Source organism: Hemitrygon akajei, chromosome 5, assembly GCF_048418815.1.
Source record: "Hemitrygon akajei chromosome 5, sHemAka1.3, whole genome shotgun sequence".
Lineage (NCBI taxonomy): Eukaryota > Metazoa > Chordata > Chondrichthyes > Myliobatiformes > Dasyatidae > Hemitrygon > Hemitrygon akajei.
In genome coordinates, this window is record NC_133128.1 from 181,509,201 (window position 1) to 181,528,194 (window position 18,994).

Consider the following 18,994-nt stretch of genomic DNA (forward strand, 5'->3'; position numbering starts at 1 on the left):
ATGCTGCCTGGCATGCTCAGTTCCTCCAGCATTTTGTGTGTGTTCCTTGGATTTCCAGCATCTGCAGGTTTCTCTTATGTGTCATCTTATCTTGCTAAGCAGCTTCATTAGCAGCACCTTGTCAATAGCCTTCTGAAAATCCTTTGTCTATCCTGCTTGTTATTTCCTCAAAGAATTCTAAAAGATTTGTCCCCTTACAGATTTATGTCTGGGTCCGACCAAATGCCGAATACTATCCTTTGCCTCTCTCCTGGCGAGACGCTTGATCCTCCTTAGATGGAGAGATGTTGCCCCGCCCACTCATGCGCAATGGCTTAACGACATTATGGCCTGCTTGGACCTCGAAAAAATTCATTATTCAGTTCTTAATTCGGATCTAAAGTTCCATAAGGTCTGGGGACCTTTTATCGAGTACTTTCATAACCTTCCTCTTGACTAGGGTTTTTTTTTCTTTTTTTTCTTCTTTTCGGTCCCTTGCTTTCAGCTCCCTTTTTTTTCTGGTAGTAGGCATTATTAGACATTATGGCCTGCTTGGACCTCGAAAAAATTCATTATTCAGTTCTTAATTCGGATCTAAAGTTCCATAAGGTCTGGGGACCTTTTATCGAGTACTTTCATAACCTTCCTCTTGACTAGGGTTTTTTTTTCTTTTTTTTCTTCTTTTCGGTCCCTTGCTTTCAGCTCCCTTTTTTTTCTGGTAGTAGGCATTATTATTCTCTGTTACTAAGTGTATTCACAGTCTGGGAGTTTGACTGTCTTGACTTATACTCTCTATATTGTGTGGTGGTCGGTCTGGAGTTGTTGTTTTTCTTGTGTTGTGGGGATTGGGGAGGACACTAAGCTCACTTGTCTTTAATTTAGGTGCTTTTTTGTTAAATTCTCTTCGTTTGTAGCATATTGTTATTGTATGCTTAATCTTGCACTGTATTAATGCTCCCCACTGGGATTTGGGGTTTTTAATTTTGTAAAATGTTTTGAAAAACTAATAAAAAAAAATAAAAATAAAGATTTGTCCCCTTAAGGAAATCATGCTGACTTTAGCTTATTTTACTATGTGCTTCCAAGTTCCCAAAAACCACATCCTTAACAATGGACTCCAACATTTTCCCAACCACTGAGGTCAGACTAACTTTCTTCAGTCTTCCTCCCTTCTTGAAGAGTGGAGTGACATTTGCAATTTTCCAGTCCAGAATCTAGTGACCCTTGAAAGATCACTACTAGTGCCTCCACAATCTCAACTACCTCTAAGAATCCCCAGGGATTTAAGATTTAGATTTTAACATCCTCTCCAAACTGCCTGACATTTTCTAATTTTATTTCAAACTTTCAGCATCCATTTTTTACTTTAAGTAAAATGCTAGAACTCGCATAATGCAACTGAAAAATTAATCAAAGTTTTAACAAAATTTGAAAAAGCTTATTCTGGATAACAATATCTATAACAGGCCTTCAGGAATTGCTTTCAAGATCAGAAAAAAAGACAAGCTGTTCGAAGACCATTTGCGTTCGATATTTCTGTTATTGATCTGCAGCACCGTTATAAAAATGGACTGAAGATCAGACAGAAAAAGATCTAAAATGCGTTTTGAATTGCATCAAAAATTAACTTATGGCTACGAAAATTGGACGCAATTTTGCTGCTAACGGCAAATAAAAATGGCACCTTCTCAAACAGTGCATTTTTCACGAAGGACAACGAATTGACTTTCCTACTTAAGCGACCTAAAATATGCAGCAACACTTACTCAGCTGCGTACTACTTTACCCCTGGCCCTGGCCCAATAGGAACATTTCAAAAACAATTTGGGCACGACCTTTACCGGATAAACGCCGTGAAAACATTAATATATGGTTTTCTTTTTTAAAAAGACATAAGAAATGGAGGACACACTTACGTGGACTCGACCCACGGTCAATCTATTCATAAAAGAGCCTGGAAATTAATCGGTGTGAGTATAAACCGCTCATTACACCGCCTTTATAATGGCGTCCATTGGCGGCTCCCCGGCACAGGCAACAGGAATCACGTGACGCGTTACTTCCGTTTACAACCATTCTGAGGTCAGGGGGGCAACGGCGCCCGGCCCGGCCCGTCCCGTCCCGTCCCGAGTGCCGGAGTCGGGCAGTTTACCGGAGGGCCAGCGGTTCTCAGTCAGATTCCCGGAGGGCCAGCGGTTCTCGGTCAGATTCCCGGAGAGAGAGCGGTTCTCGGTCAGATTCCGGAGGGTGAGCGGTTCTCAGTCAGATTCCGGAGGGTGAGAGTTTCTCAGTCAGATTCCCGGAGGGCCAGCGGTTCTCAGTCAGATTCCCGGAGGGCCAGCGGTTCTCGGTCAGATTCCCGGAGAGAGAGCGGTTCTCGGTCAGATTCCGGAGGGTGAGAGTTTCTCAGTCAGATTCCCGGAGGGTGAGCGGTTCTCAGTCAGATTCCGGAGGGTGAGAGTTTCTCAGTCAGATTCCGGAGGGTGAAAGTTTCTCAGTCAGATTCCCGGAGAGAGAGCGGTTCTCGGTCAGATTCCGGAGGGTGAGCGGTTCTCAGTCAGATTCCGGAGGGTGAGAGTTTCTCAGTCAGATTCCGGAGGGTGAGCGGTTCTCAGTCAGATTCCGGAGGTGTGAGCGGTTCTCAGCCGGAGGGCCAGCGGTTTTCGGTCAGATTCCCGGAGGGAGAGCGGTTCTCGGTCAGATTCCGGAGGGTGAGCGGTTCTCAGTCAGATTCCGGAGGGTGAGAGTTTCTCAGTCAGATTCCCGGAGGGTGAGCGGTTCTCAGTCAGATTCCGGAGGGTGAGAGTTTCTCAGTCAGATTCCGGAGGGTGAGAGTTTCTCAGTCAGATTCCCGGAGGGTGAGCGGTTCTCAGTCAGATTCCGGAGGGTGAGAGTTTCTCAGTCAGATTCCGGAGGGTGAGCGGTTCTCAGTCAGATTCCGGAGGGTGAGCGGTTCTCAGCCGGAGGGCCAGCGGTTTTCGGTCAGATTCCCGGAGGGAGAGCGGTTCTCAGTCAGATTCCGGAGGGTGAAAGTTTCTCAGTCAGATTCCCGGAGGGTGAGTGGTTCTCAGTCAGATTCCGGAGGGTGAGCGGTTCTCAGTCAGATTCCCGGAGGGTGAGCTGTTCTCAGTCAGATTCCGGAGGGTGAGCGGTTCTCAGTCAGATTCCCGGAGGGTGAGCGGTTCTCAGTCAGATTCCGGAGGGTGAGCGGTTCTCAGTCAGATTCCGGAGGGCCAGCGGTTCTCAGTCAGATTCCCGGAGGGTGAGCGGTTCTCAGTCAGATTCCCGGAGGGTGAGCGGTTCTCAGTCAGATTCCAGAGGGTGAGCGGTTCTCTGTCAGATTCCGGAGGGTGAAAGTTTCTCAGTCAGATTCCCGGAGGGTGAGCGGTTCTCAGTCAGATTCCGGAGGGTGAGAGTTTCTCAGTCAGATTCCGGAGGGTGAGCGGTTCTCAGTCAGATTCCGGAGTGCGAGCGGTTCTCAGTCAGATTCCGGAGTGCGAGCGTTTCTCAGTCAGATTCCCGGAGGGAGAGCGGTTCTCAGTCAGATTCCGGAGGGTGAAAGTTTCTCAGTCAGATTCCCGGAGGGTGAGTGGTTCTCAGTCAGATTCCGGAGGGTGAGCGGTTCTCAGTCAGATTCCCGGAGGGTGAGCGGTTCTCAGTCAGATTCCGGAGGGTGAGCGGTTCTCAGTCAGATTCCCGGAGGGTGAGCGGTTCTCAGTCAGATTCCGGAGGGTGAGCGGTTCTCAGTCAGATTCCGGAGGGCCAGCGGTTCTCAGTCAGATTCCCGGAGGGCCAGCGGTTCTCAGTCAGATTCCGGAGGGTGAGAGTTTCTCAGTCAGATTCCCGGAGTGTGAGCGGTTCTCAGTCAGATTCCGGAGGGCCAGCGATTCTCAGTCAGATTCCGGAGGGTGAGAGTTTCTCAGTCAGATTCCCGGAGGGCGAGCAGTTCTCAGTCAGATTCCCGGAGGGCCAGCGGTTCTCAGTCAGATTCTCTCAGTCAGATTCCGGAGGGTGAGAGTTTCTCAGTCAGATTCCCGGAGGGTGAGCCTCTCAGTCAGATTCCGGAGGGAGAGAGTTTCTCAGTCAGATTCCGGAGGGTGAGAGTTTCTCAGTCAGATTCCCGGAGGGTGAGCCGTTCTCAGTCAGATTCCGGAGGGCCAGGGCCAGGTCAGATATCGGACAGGCGAGCGGTTCTCGGTCAGATATCGGACAGGCGAGCTGTTCTCAGTCAGATATCGGAGGGGCGAGCTGTTCTCAGTCAGATTCTGGAGTGTGAGCTGTTCTCAGTCAGATATCGGAGGGGCGAGCGGTTCTCAGTCAGATATCGGACGGGCGAGTGGTTCTCAGTCAGATTCCGGAGTGTGAGCGGTTCTCAGTCAGATTCCGGAGTGTGAGCGGTTCTCAGTCAGATATTGGAGAGGCGGCAGTTCTCAGTCAGATATTGGACGGGCGAGCGGTTCTCAGTCAGATATCGGACGGGCGAGTGGTTCTCAGTCAGATTCCGGAGTGTGAGCGGTTCTCAGTCAGATTCCGGAGTGTGAGCGGTTCTCAGTCAGATATCGGTGGGGTGAGCGGTTCTCAGTCAGATATCGGGGGCGAGGGGTTCTCAGTCAGATATCGGAGGGGCGAGTGGTTTTCAGTCAGATATCGGTGGGGTGAGCGGTTCTCAGTCAGATATCGGGGGCGAGGGGTTCTCAGTCAGATATCGGAGGGGCGAGTGGTTTTCAGTCATATCAGAGTGGTGAACGGTTCTCAGTCAGATATCGGAGCAGTTCTCAGTCAGATATCAGAGTGGTGAGCGGTTCTCAGTCAGATATTGGAGGGCGAGCGGTTCTCAGTCAGATATCAGAGTAGTGAGCGGTTCTCAGTCAGATATCAGAGGGTGAACGGTTCTCAGTCAGATATCGGGGGCGAGGGGTTCGCAGTCAGATATCAGAGGGGCAAGTGGTTTTCAGTCAGATATCGGTGGGGTGAGCGGTTCTCAGATATCGAACATCTTTCAGAATACAAGTCACAAATTAACACATTGATATTTATAAGTTTAAAAGAAGCAGATGCTAGAAATGTGAATTAAAAGCAAACTGCATGGAAGAGTCAGCAGGTCTTGTTTGACAACATATGTGTATAAATCACAATAAATATGTGTTAAATGACAATAAACTTGACTTTCAAACATTGATCGTCCTACCAGATTTCCCCTCCCCCACCACTCTTCCCATTTAGAATTGGAAGTGAGTAATTATAGAATATTGGTTGGCTATACAGTACTGCTTTTCTTATCCAACTCTTTAAATTTTTGTTGTGAATCTAAATGAATACACCACAATTGTCACTGACTTCATCAAGACCAGGGGGGATGAGCGTGTGCCTTGGAGAACATACCGGACAAACCCAAACAAAAAGTTGTAGATGAACTGGGAGATTTGTAGTTTGCTGAGGGCTACTGAAGGCTAGTTTAAGAGTGAATGAACAATTCAGATTGAGGTTAGAGATGGAATTGGATGCACGTCAGCTTTGGCAGAGTTTGCAGGCCATTACTTCTTTCAAAGCGAAACCCAACATGAGCGGCTGTGATGCTTCACTCCCAGATCAGCTCAATATCTTTTTTGTGCACTTTGAAAGGGGGAATAAAACTACACCTGTGTGAATCCCTGCAGCATCTGGTGACTCTGTAATCTTTGTCTCGGAGGTCAACCTCAGAACATCTTTCAAGAGGGTGAACTCATACAAGGTGTCAGACCCTGATGGTGTATCTGGTAGGGGTCTGAAAACCTGTGCCAACCAATTAGCAGGAGTGTTCAAGCACATCTTCAATTTCTCACTTCTGCAGTCAAAGGTTCCCACCTGCTTCAACAGGACAACAATTATATCAGTGCCCAAGAAGAGCAGTGTAAGCTGCCTGAATGGCTATCGTCCAGTGTCACTCACATTTACTGTGCTTTGAGTGGTTGGTCATGGATCAGACTGAACTGGCAAAGCAAGGATCTGGAGCAATTGCATTTTGCCTATCACCATATAGGTCTACAGTAGATGCAATCTCACTGAGTCTCCACTTGGCCTAGGATCACCTGGACAATTTCATTACCTACATCAGGCTACAGATTACTTATTGCAGCTTAGAATTCAATACAATCATATCCTCAGTTCTAATCAACAAGCTCCAAAACCTGAGCCTCTGCACCTCCCTCAGTGTCCGGATCCTTGACTTCTCTTTAGGAGACCATAGTATGTGCAGATCAGAAGTAACATATCCTCCTCACTAATGATCAATATTGGGGCACCTCAAGGAATTGTACTTTGCTCACTGCTCTACTCTCTTTACACGCACGGCTGTGTGACTAGGCACAGCTCAAATGCTATCTAAATTTGCTGATGACACAACCATTGTTGGTAGAATTTCAGATGACAATGAGGAATGAGATAGATACAGGAATGAGATAGATCAGTTGGTTGAGTGGTGTTGCAACAGCAACCTTGCACTCAACATCAGTCAGACCAAGGAATTGATTGTGGACTTCATGAAGGGGAAGTTGAAGTAACACACAACAGTCCTCATCGAGGGATTAGCAATGGAAAAGGTGAGCAGTTTCAAGTTCCTGGTTTAAGCATCTCTGATAATCTATCTTAGGCCCACAATTATAAGGAAGGCAAGATAGGGGCTATATTTCATTAGAAGTTTGGAGAGATTTGGTATATCATCAAAAACTCTTACAAATTTCTACAAGATATACAGTGGAGTACTGGTTGCATCTCTCTGCTATGGAGGGGCCATTGCATAGGATTAGAAAAAAAACTGTAGGAAATTGTAAACTTAGCCAGCTCCATTATGGGCACTAGCCTCTCCAGCATCAAGAGACACCTTCAAAATGCAATGCCTCCATCATTCAGGATCCCCATCCTCCAGGACATATCCTCTTCTCATTGCTACCATCAAGAAGGAGGTAGAGAAGCCTGAAGACACACACTCAACATTTCAGGAACAGCTTTTTCCTCTCCGCCATCAGATTTCTGAATGAACAATGAATCTACCTCACTTTCTTTTAGCCTATATTTAAGCACTACTTACTTAATTTTTTACATGTATACTAATTGTAATTTATAGTATTTTTATTATTATGAATTGCACTGTATTGCTGCTGCAAAACAACAAATTTCATGAGATGTACCAGTGATATTAAACCTGTTATTTTATCTTATTGGATTCATTTTGCTTCAGATTTTTTTTGATGTACACATTATAAATGATCTTAACCTGAACATAATTTCAGTTAATAAATCATACAAACTGAGAAATGTAATGAAAGTTGCAAGGAATGTACTCTTCTGAGTTCTTAATATATGGACTTTGGAGTAATAGCAAAAAGTAGAACTCTGAAAAGGATGTCAGGTTTACCTCAGAATATAAATAGGAACAGGAAACTGCCAACTGCTTCCACTCCGATAAATTTATGGTATTCTTTTTCTTTTACCCCAGTGTCATTTTTCTGCAGTAACTTTATTTCCTTTGTTTCTCGTGTAAAATTGTTATCAACCTTTGTCTTGAATATATGTACACAGTGACTAAGCGTCCATTGTCCACTTTAGGATAATTAATTCCATCGATTCACTGCCTCTGAAGAGATCTCATGCCTGTCTTGAATAACCACCCCTCATTTTAATTGTGTGATTTCAGTTTCTATACATGCTGTGAAAAGAAGTATTAACCCCGTACGTTTTATATATTTGAGATTCTTTTCAGACTGTTGAATATACACACATTGAAAGCCACTTAATCAAGTATGTCACAAATATGTACATTTGACCATGAGATATAGGAGCAGAATCAGGCCATTTGATCCATTGAGTCTGCTCCACCATTCATTCATGGTTGATCCTTTTTTCCCCTCCTCAGCCCCACTCTCTGGCCTTCTCCACATAACTTTTTATGCTGTTTCCAATTAAGAACATATTATGATCTGCCTTAAATACACCCAATAATCTGACTTCCACAGCTGCCTGTGATTACAAATTCACCACCCTCCGGCTAAAGAAACTTTCTCCACATCTGTGTTTTAAATGGATGCCCCTCTATCCTGGAGCTGTGCTCTCTTGTCCTAGACTCCCCCACCATGGGAAACTTCCTTTCCACATCTGTTCTTAGGCCTTTCAACATTCAAAAGGTTTCAATGAGATCCCTCTTCATCCTTCTAAAGTCCAGGGAGTACAGACCCAGAGCTATCAAAAGTTCCTTGTATGATAACCCTTTCATTCCCAGAATCATCTTTGTGAACCTCCTCTGAAAAAGCTTTTACTAACCACTTTGACGTGTTTTCATATTTCATCTTTGTTCTCCTAATGATTCTTTTAGTTGCACTCTGTGGGTTATTAAAAGCTTCCCAATCCTGTCTTCCCATTAGTTTTTGCTTTGTTGTATGCCCTCTCTTTTGCTTGTACTGTAGCTTTGACTTCTCTTGTTAGTCATGGTTGTACTATTTTGCTATTTGAGTATTTCTTCATTTTTGGAATACATCTATCCTGCACTTTACTCATTTTTTCCCAGAAACTCACACCATTGCTGCTCTGCTGTCATCCCTGCCAGCATCTCCTTCCAATTTACTTTGGCCAACTCCTCTCTCATAGCACTGTCATTTTCTTTACTCCACTGAAATACTGCTATGTCAAACTTCACTTTCTCCCTTTCATATTTCAAGTTGAACTCAATCATCTTGTGATCACTGCCTCCTAAGGGTTCATCTACCTTAAGAACATAAGAACATAAGAGATAGGAGCAGGAGTAGGCCAATCGGCCCCTCAAGCCTGCTCCGCCATTCAACAAGATCATGGCTGATCCAATCTTAACTCTAGTTTTCACCGAATCCCACAAGGCAACAGTGCCAACCAACAGGGCACCATGCCGCCCATTTTATTTTATTATTCATCCCGCCCAAACCCATGTGATCACCCGGGGAAAAAAAACCGAGTTGCCAATTGAGGAGAAAAAAACTGGAAAATTCCTCTCCGACCCATCCAGGCTATCGAAAACTGGTCCAGGAGATCACATGGCTGATCTAAACCTAGCCTCATGTCCACTTACCTGCTCGCTCACCGTATCCCCTAATGCCATTTTTATCCAGCTTCCTAATCCAGCTTAAGCTTCCTAATCACCTCTATTTCATTACTTAACACCCAATCCCCTAGTTGGTTCAACAACAAACTGCTCAAAAAAGCCATCTCGTAGGCATTCAATAAACTCACTCTCTTGAGATTCATTTCTAACATGATTTCTCCAATCAACTTACATATTGAAATCTCCTATGACTATCACAACATTGCCATTTTGACACACTTTTTCCATTTTCTGTTGTAATCTGTTGTCCACATCCTAGCCACTGTTGGGAGGCCTGTATATAACTGCCATCAGGGTCCTTTTACCCTTGCAGTTTCTTAACCTAACCCACAAGGATTCAACATCTAATCCTATGTCACATCTTTCTACTGATTTGATGTCATTCTTTACCAGCAGAGCCACACCACTCCCTCTGCCTACTTTCCTATCCATCCAATACAACATGTAACCTTGGACATTTAGCTCCCAACTGTGGTGATATTATGTGTCATGTATCAGAACGTGATTGGAATGAGTTGTGAGCATGTGCAAAACTGACAGAATAATCTAGAAGCATGGCAGTGTTAAAACGTGGTTGCTGTTTGCTGCTAAATAAAAGTTCTAGTTATGTTCTTCCAGAATATAGTTTGTTCTTAGTAACCCACGGCACATATCAAGAACACAACATGGTGTCAGAAGTCGGTCTGGAAGAATAATTTGTTTCGTTAACACGGGAGAAGCGAAGATAATCAAAAAAAAAGAGCACAAACTTTTTCATTGTTTGCTAACAGCTTTAAGAACAGAAATTTTGCAACCCCCATTGACACTTCAGCTGACTGGGAACGTAGCTGAAAACTGGAAAAGATTTAAACAGTGTTTTGAAATTTATTTATTGGTGATCGGAGCAGAAAATAAAACGGAAAAAATGAAAGCTGCGTTCCTACTCCACGTGATTGGGGACGACGCATTTGAGGTATATAACCATTTTGATTTTGAGAATGGAGATAATTGGAATCTAAGAGTGATTATCAACAAGTTTGAAGCATTTTGTATATCAAAGCGCAATGTGACGTATGAACGGTATAAATTCTTTACATGCAAGCAGAAAGCTGGTCAAACGATTGACCAATCTGTTACGGAATTAAGAAACCACAGTAAAACTTGCGAGTTTGCAGATCTGATGGACTCTCTCATTAAAGACAGAATTGTTTGCAGCATTCTGGATAATGCTCTGAGAGAAAGACTCTTAAGAGAACCAGTCGTAAATTTGGAAAAAGCTTTGATTCTCTCTGCAAAGCCTCGGAAACCATAAGGTCGCAGGCTAAAGAGCTTTTTATTGAGAACTGCAGCATACACGCTGTGAATAACCACGAACGTGTTAGAAAAAATAATGAAGCAACTATGAAACCGACAGAGAGCAAGACGATTTTTGAAAGAAAAAATCTTTGTGATCGCGGTGGGTGGGAGAACCGACCTAAAAAGTATCCAGCGTATCAGAAAATGTGCAACAACTGTGGTAAGATTAATCATTTTTCATGCTGTTGCAGAAGTAGAAACAAAATAAAACAGTTAAATGCAGTGCTTGAAAATGAACGTGAGGAGTTTTATATCGACGTGCTTTGTGAAAATAAACAAAGTAAGACTAACTGGACTATGCCATTGCAAGTAAACCAAAACATTATTCTGTTTAAATTGGATACTGGAGCACAAGTAAATGTTCTTGCAGAATCTGAGTTCAATGCATTAAAGCCAAGACCAAAGTTACATCAGACAAATGTAGAAGTGACTGGGTATTCAATTGCAGACTTTCCAGTTAAAGGAAACACAAAGTATACTGCAGATGCTGTGGTCAAATCAACACGTACAAACAAGCTGGAGGAACTCAGCAGGTCAGGCAGCATCCGTGGAAACGAGCAGCCCATTTCCACGGATGCTGCCCAACCTGCTGAGTTCCTCCAGCTTGTTTGTACATCCAGTTAAAGGAACATGTATGGCAAGAGTATCACACAAAAATATAGTTCACACGCTTTCATTTGTGGTCGTGCCTAAGAATGTACTGTCAATATTGGGTTTATCTGCCTGTGAGAAACTGAATTTGGTGAAAAATCTTTGTCCTGGACAGTGACACAGGGTCAGAATACAGTGACTTGATGAAAGAGCGAGAAAGAACAGAATTTGATTCTAATGTGGCAAAAGTTTAAAAAAGTCATAAAGAAAGATCCCAGACCCCATCCTTTGTTACCAAACTTGCCGGTACAGTACAATACTGATCTGAAGCCAAAGAGTGACAAGAATCAGGATCCAATTGAAGAAGTAAAAGCACAAGTGAAGGAATTGAGAAGTTTTATTGAAATGATGAAGTCTCAGCATAAAAAAGCAATTACACCGTTAATGAATGAAAAAAGAGATTACACAGTTAATGAATGAAAAAAGAGATTACACAGTTAATGAATGAATTGCGATTTCTTCGCAAAGACCTCAAGCAAGAGCCAACTTCAGAGTTACCACTAACTGATGCAGACTAGACAAAACATGAAAATAACAATGAAACACAAGAAGTATGTGAACCACTTAGAAGGTCTACTCGTGTTCATAAACCCCCGGAGAGACTGATAGAGACATATTAAATTATGTATTTGTTTTGATTAATGTTGCTAATTGTTTTCTTTTTAAGCAAAGGAAGATGTGGTGATATCATATGTCACGTGTCAGAACATGATTGGACCGAGTTGTGAGCATGTGCAGAACTGACAGAATGACCTAGAAGCGTGGCAGTGTTAAAATGTGTTTGCTGTTAAATAAAAATTCTGGTTATGTCCTTCCAGAATATGGTTTGTTCTTAGTAACCCACGGCATGTATGAAGAACATAACACCAACTACAACCGTCCTTCAGCCACGATTCAGTGATGGCCACAACTTCATACCTGACAATCTGTAATAGTGCAAAATTTGTGGATGATACGAAGATAGGTGGAGGGGTGGGTACTGCTGAGGAAGCAATGCAATTGCAGCAGGACTTAGACAAATTGGAAGAATGGGCAAAAAAGTGGCAGGTGGAATACACCGTTGGGAAATATATGATTTTGCATGTTGGTAAAATGAACAATAGTGCAGACTGTTATCTAAATGGGGGGAAGGCTCAAACATCACAGGTGCAGAGGGCCTTAGGAGTCCTTGTACAAAACTCCCAGAAGATTGATTTACAATTTGAGTCTGTGGTAAAGAAGACAAATGCAATGTTGGCATTTATTTCAAGGGGAATAGAATATAAAAGCAAGGAGATAATGCTGAGCCTTTGTAAGACACAAATCCAGCCGCACTTGGAGTATTGTCAACAGTTTTGGTCCCCATATCTCAGAAAGAAAGTGTTGTCATTGGAGAGAGTCCAGAGGAGGTTCACGAGGATGATTATGGGAATGAAGGTGTTAACATAGTGGAGTATTTGGCAGCTTTGGGCCTACACTCAATGGAATTTAGAAGAATGTAGGCGGACCTCATTGAAACCTACCATATGATGAAAGGACCAGATAAGGTGGATGTGGAAAGGATGTTTCCTATGGTGGGGGTATCTAGAACTGGAGGGCATAGCCTCAAAATTGAGGGGTGACCATTTAGAACAGAGGTAAGGAGGAATTATTTTAGCCAGAGAGTAGTTAATCTGTGGAATGCTCTGCCACAGACTGCAGTAGAGGCCAAGTCTGTGTATATATTTAAGGCGGAAGTTGATAATTTCCTGTTTGCTCAGGGCATTAAAGGTTATGGAGAGAAGGCAGATGTATGGGATTGAGTGGGATCCAGGATCAGCCATGATGGAATGGCGGAGCAGATTCAATGTGCTGAATGGCCTAATTCTGCTCCTATGACTTTATGGTCTCATGGTCTTAATTCGTCAACTGAAGTACATGGCCATACTCTCCTCGGCACTGTATTCTATCTACCATTTTTTTGTCTATTCTCCTAATCTGTCTAAGTACTTCTGTAGCATCTCTACTTCCTCAAAATTACCTGCTCCTCCGCCTTTCTTCATATCGTCTGCAAATGTTGCACCAAAGCCATCAATTCCATCATCCAAACCACTGACATATAACATAAAAAGAATCGGTCCCAACAGAGGCCCCTGTGGAACACCACTAGTCACCATTAGCCAACCAGAAAAGGCTCCCTTTATTCCCACTCTTTGCTCTTGTCAATTAACCATGCTTTATCCATGCTAGAATCTTTGCTGTAATACCATGGGTTCATAGCTTATTAAGTAGCCTTATGTGTGGCACCTTGTCAAAAGCCTCCTGAAAATCCAAGTACACAACATCAACCAATTTTATTTATCTATCCTGCCTGTTATTTCTGGATATTTTAATACTAGATCATATTTTGAGTGCTAAATCACTTCGGACTTCTATCGTTTTCTCTGTCATTCATTCTTTGATATTTTTTTCTCTCGCTTTTGTGGATGTCTGCAAAGAGTAAGGATTTCAGGTTGTATACTGTACTCATTCTCTGACATTAAATGGAACCGTTGAATTCCAAGTTACCATATACTACCTTGAGGTTTATTTTTCATTCACAGATTCTCCTTTGTGACCCGACGAGATTCCTCCGGTCGCTGCAATTTTCTGCCAAATCACACAGCATTGTCAAGGATCCCTCCTATCCATCTCACAATCTTTTTGACCCCCTACCATCAAGCAGGAGGTATCACAGCACTAAGGTAAGGACTGTTAAGATGGGAAATGGGAAACAGCTTCTTCCCCAAGCTGTAAGTCTACTGAACTCCCCGCCACCACCCAAGTTTCATCACTTACGAAGCGCCAATGGCATTATACTGTTAACCTTATAACTTGTGTAATATATGCACCTTATGTTAAATGTCAATCTTCTGGAATATATTTTATTATTTGTTAATTTATTTGTGATAATATTACTTTATGTGTTGCATGTGAGTTATATGTGCTGTGCAGTGCACCTTGGTCTGGAGGAATGTTGTTTTATTTAGTGGTATACATGTATACAGTTGAACAACAATAAACTTGAATTAGAATCTGTGAACTAGTCACTGTAAATTGTCCCTGGTATGTAGATGTACAGAATAGGGAGGGGTTGATGAGAATGAAATGGGATTAAGGTAGGATGAGTGTAAAGGGATGGTTGATGATTGGGATAGACCTGGTGGCCACAGGACCTGTTCTCTACTGTATTTCTCAATGATTCTATGGTTATGACTCTCTAAAAATGTTTTTATTTTATTTTATATTGTTAATTTTATTGAGATACAGTGCTGAATTGGCCCTTCAAGCCCTGCCACCTAGCAATCCCCTGATTTAAACCTAGCCTAATCACAGGACAATTTTCGAAGACCAGCTAACCTACTAACCAGTACATCTTTGGAATGTGGGAGGGAACTGGAGCAACTGGAGGAAACCTATGCAGTCACAGGGAGGACGTACAAACTCCTTACAGACAGTGGCAGGAATTGAACCTGTGTCGCTGGTACTGTAAAGTGTTGTGCTAACCACAAGTTTGTTTAAGTGGCAGAGAAGGTGCTAGAGGTGGATGGGTGGAATAATGAATCTAATAGGTTGAAGGTGGATGACTTAATGTATCAGTTAAGAGGGCCTGCTTTGTCCTTTCTGTGTGTTTTATACCAATTAACAGGGCATTTAAGATCAGATTAACCTTCTTTGTGTGAAGTGTTTCTAATGGTAAGGCTGTGGTACTGCAGTAAAAACTATACAAAATAAAGGGGTGAAAAATCCTGAACCAACCTGATAGTAGGCAGAAATGGTCAGTCCTGATCCCAGTTGAAAAATGAGCTCTCTAAAGATGTAGAGGGTTGTGGACATAGCTCTGCACATCATTGAAACCAGCCTCCCTTCCACGGATTCCGTTTACACTTCTCATTGCCTCAATAAAGCAGCCAGCTTAACCAGAGACTCCACCTACCCGGAGATCCCCTCTTCTCTCCCCTTTCACTGGGCAGAAAATACAAAGCCTTAAAGCACATACCATCAGGCTCAAGGACAACTTCTATGCCACTGTTGTAAGACCACTGAACAGTTATACTCCATCTGGGTACCCTCCAACCTGATGGTGTGAATATCAATTTCTCCTTCCAGTCAAAAAATCCCCCCCCCACTCCTCTATTCACCACTCTGACCTTTTAGTTCTTCTCACTTGCATATTACTTCTCCCTGTGTCCCCTTCTCCATCCCTTTCTCCTATTGTTCCTCTCCTATCAGATTTTTTATTCTCACAGCCCTTGACTTTTCTCAACCACCTGGCTTCACCTATCACCTTCCAGCTAGCCTCTTGCTCCCCCCCCCCCCCACATTTTATTCTGGTATCCTCCCCCTTCCTTCACAATCCTGAAGAAGGATCATGGTTCAAACCATTGAAAGTTTACTCTTTTCCATAGAGGCTGTCTAACCTTCTGAGTTCCTCCTGCTTTTTGTGTGTGTTGCTTTGGATTTCCAGAATCTGCAGACTTTCTCATGTTTGGTATCTAGACCTCACAACCTACAGTAACTTGTTATCATCTTGTATCTTATTGTCTATCTGTACTGCACTTTCTCAGTGACTGTACCACTTTGTTCTGCATTGTTATTGTTTTAACTTGCACTAACTCAATGCACTACTAATCTGTATGAAGAAGGCATGGTATAACCTCTACTTCTTTAGGAGTTTGTGGAGATTCGGCATGACATCTAAAACTTTGACAAACTTCAATGGATACGTAGCGGACAGCATATTGACTGTCTGCATCAGAACCTGGTATGGAAACACCAATCTGCTTGAATGGTAAGTCCTACAAAAAATAGTGGATATGGCCCAGCCCATCACAGGTAAAGCCCTCCCAACCATTGAGCACGTCTACATGAAATGCTGTTGCAGGAAAGCAGCATCCATCATCAAAGACTACCAACACCCAGGACTTGCTCTCTTCTTGCTGTTACTGTCAGGAAGAAGCTACAAGAGCCTCAAGACTCATAGAAACATAGAAAATAGGTGCAGGAGTAGGCCATTCGGCCCTTTGAGCCTGCACCACCATTCAGTGTGATCATGGCTGATCATCCAACTCACAACCCTGTACCTGCTTTCTCTCCATACCCCCTGATCCCTTTAGCCACAAGGGCCATATCTAACTCCCTCTTAAATATAGCCAATGAACTGGCCTCAACTGTTTCCTTTGGCAGAGAATTCCACAGATTCACTACTCTCTGTGTGAAGAAGTTTTTCCTCATCTCGGTCCTAAAAGGCTTCTCCTTTATCCTTAAACTGTGACCCCTCGTTCTGGACTCCCCCAACATCGGTAACAATCTTCCTGCATCTAGCCTGTCCAATCCCTTTAGAATTTTATACATTTCAATAAGATCCCCCCTCAATCTTCAAAATTCCAGCGAGTATAAGCCTAGTCGATCCAGTCTTTCTTCATATGAAAGTCCTGCCATCCCAGGAATCAATCTGGTGAACCTTCTTTGTACTCCCTCTATGGCAAGAATGTCTTTCCTCAGATTAGGGGACCAAAACTGTACACAATACTCCAGCTGTGGTCTCACTGAGGCGTTGTACAACTGCAGTAGAACCTCCCTGCTCCTGTACTTGAATCCTCTTGCTATGAATGCCAACATACCATTTGCCTTTTTCACCGCCTGCTGTACCTACATGCCCACTTTCAATGACTGGTGTACAATGACACCCAGGTCTCGTTGCACCTCCCCTTTTCCTAATCGGCCACCATTCAGATAATAATTCACACCACCAGGTTCAAGAACAGTTACTCCCCCTCAACCATCAGGCTCTTAAACCAAAGGAGATAACTTCACTCAACTTCACTGGCCTCATCATTGAAATGTTCCCACAACCAGTGGACTCACTTTCAAGAACTCTTCATCCCATGTTCTCAATATTTATTGCTTATTTTTTTGTTCTTATTGTCCCTTCTTGTATTTGCACAGTTTGTTGTGTTCTCCACTCTGGTTGAACGCTGTCCAGTTGTGTGGTCTTTCATTGATTCTGGTATGGATATTATTCTATAAATTGAGTATGCCCTCAAGAAAATGAATGTCAGGGTTGTATATGCTGATATATTTGTACGTTGATAATAAAATTTACTTTGAACTTTGTTTTTTTGTTGTACCTTGGTACATTTGGCAATAATAAACTAATTTGCCACTAATACGTTTTATAGGCTGCCTTGTGTTCAGAAAGAAGATGAGGTGTTATTCTTCAAGCTTGCATTGGGCCTTGTTATAACAATGCAGCACTTCATAGTCAAAAATGTCAAAGTGTTTCTCCTCAAGTGTGAAGCCTGGAGGTTTGCCAGAAGTGAATCTGCACCAATTTCTATCTGTAAGAATGCATTCTAAAGGTTTAACGCAGCTTCATTTTGGGGAAGTGCCATTTTGCCCCTGGCCTTGATTTCAGAAAGAACACTGAAACTGGTGGATTTATTAAAAATTTTCTTTAGATTGCATATGTCTATACAATGATATAGATGTGATCCAATTAATGATTAGTTGTCCATTGTATCTGTTGATAAGTTAGATTTGTGCAGATTTTAGTGAACTGTATTTTAGAAAACTGCAAAATAGAATTTTTAAAGTGGAAAAGCCATTGCATAGAGGCAATTCCATTCTCTTGACCTCAGAATTCAAGGTCCCGTGCTACAAGTAGTCATCACAATTGGGGTCTTCCTTGGTTACAGTAGATAGCAATGAATTCTTCTGTGCCTTGTTAAGCCCTTCAGTCCATAAAGCATTGTAGAACTGCCTTCCTGGTTATTGGACCTCACTGTTGATTTCATTCACCCAGTCCACTGGAGCTAACTTTGCCTGCTAGGACAGGCATATCCTTATCTTACTGGAGTATGAAGTCTGCTGGCAATCCTCATAGGTTTAGCCTGCCCATTGAAGTGATGAATCACGGTGTGGCTGCTGTCACATGCAAACCATTACTTGGAGCCTCAGCTGAGAGCTGATTGCCTGATGGGAACCGAAAGTGAGTGAGCTGCCTCAGAATGGACACAAGCCCCCTCAATAGAAGCTACCCATACATCCCAATACATCAGAGATAACATTTATGTTTCAACAAGAATTTCAGAAGGATGTAAAGTGGTGAGATTAAATTTAATATGAAGGATTGCACTTTGGTATGAAAAATGAAGAGCAGTAATGTAATCAAGATGATACAGTTTTAAAGCAGGTGTGACTGGTTTGTACAGCAGCCTAAATAATTGATTGCAATCTTCTGCAAAGCTTTGCAAAAAACAAACAGGTATGGTATTAATTGAATAGCATTTTGAAAAACTTTGAAGTGTGATAATTTCAAAGGACTCCCATACATGTCCACCCAAGAGCAGTATTGGAATAAGCAAGACTTTCTCAGATCGGAGTGCCCCAAGGATCAATCCCTGACCACTTTATCTTTATTAATGATTGGAAGAATGGCAGAGTTGAAGTATCCAAATTTGCTGGTAAATAAGACAAATGGGAAGGCATGTTAAAATGAGGTTATTTGGATTTTGCAGCTGAATATATAAAAGGATGTAAAATAAAATGTAAAGGAGCAAACACCTGCTAAATGAAATTTACTTTTGAGTCATTGGAAGTGCTAGTGCTTGACACTAAAATCCCCCACCCAGAATGCATTTTGGGCTGTGTAACTGTGCTTCTTCTAAATGTTGTTTAATATGGAGGATTGCCAATTATAAGTAGCAATGACAAGGATTCATTGCCCACATTTAATCTGATAACATGTGACTTGTTGGGATTTGAAATCAATGTGAAGGACTCTCATATATCTGATGGATTTCTTCTGCCCATGAGATACAATGTGCAAGTTTTCAGGTGGCTCTCACAAAGAGAATCTCGCAAGATCAACGAGGCTTGGAGTGACTCTGTGGTGTCTGAACTGTAGGGTTGAATTGATGCTAT

General features: G+C 42.7%; 1 protein-coding gene and 1 long non-coding RNA gene across 2 annotated transcripts in view; one reads left to right on the top strand and one right to left on the bottom strand.

The window, feature by feature from the left end:
- marchf7 (membrane-associated ring finger (C3HC4) 7) overlaps positions 1–2,034 on the bottom strand; it is a 54,865-nt gene extending 52,831 nt beyond the window's left edge. The window contains exon 1 of the mRNA XM_073047385.1: positions 1,896–2,034. The gene's annotated coding sequence lies outside the window, so the exon portion shown is untranslated. The remainder of the gene's footprint in view (positions 1–1,895) is intronic.
- Positions 2,035–2,296: 262 nt separating this feature from the next.
- The window catches only part of LOC140728531 (uncharacterized), a 66,539-nt gene continuing 49,841 nt past the window's right edge, over positions 2,297–18,994 (top strand). Inside the window, exons 1-2 of the long non-coding RNA XR_012099100.1 lie at positions 2,297–2,374; positions 13,633–13,773. This is a non-coding gene — a long non-coding RNA (uncharacterized lncRNA). The remainder of the gene's footprint in view (positions 2,375–13,632; positions 13,774–18,994) is intronic.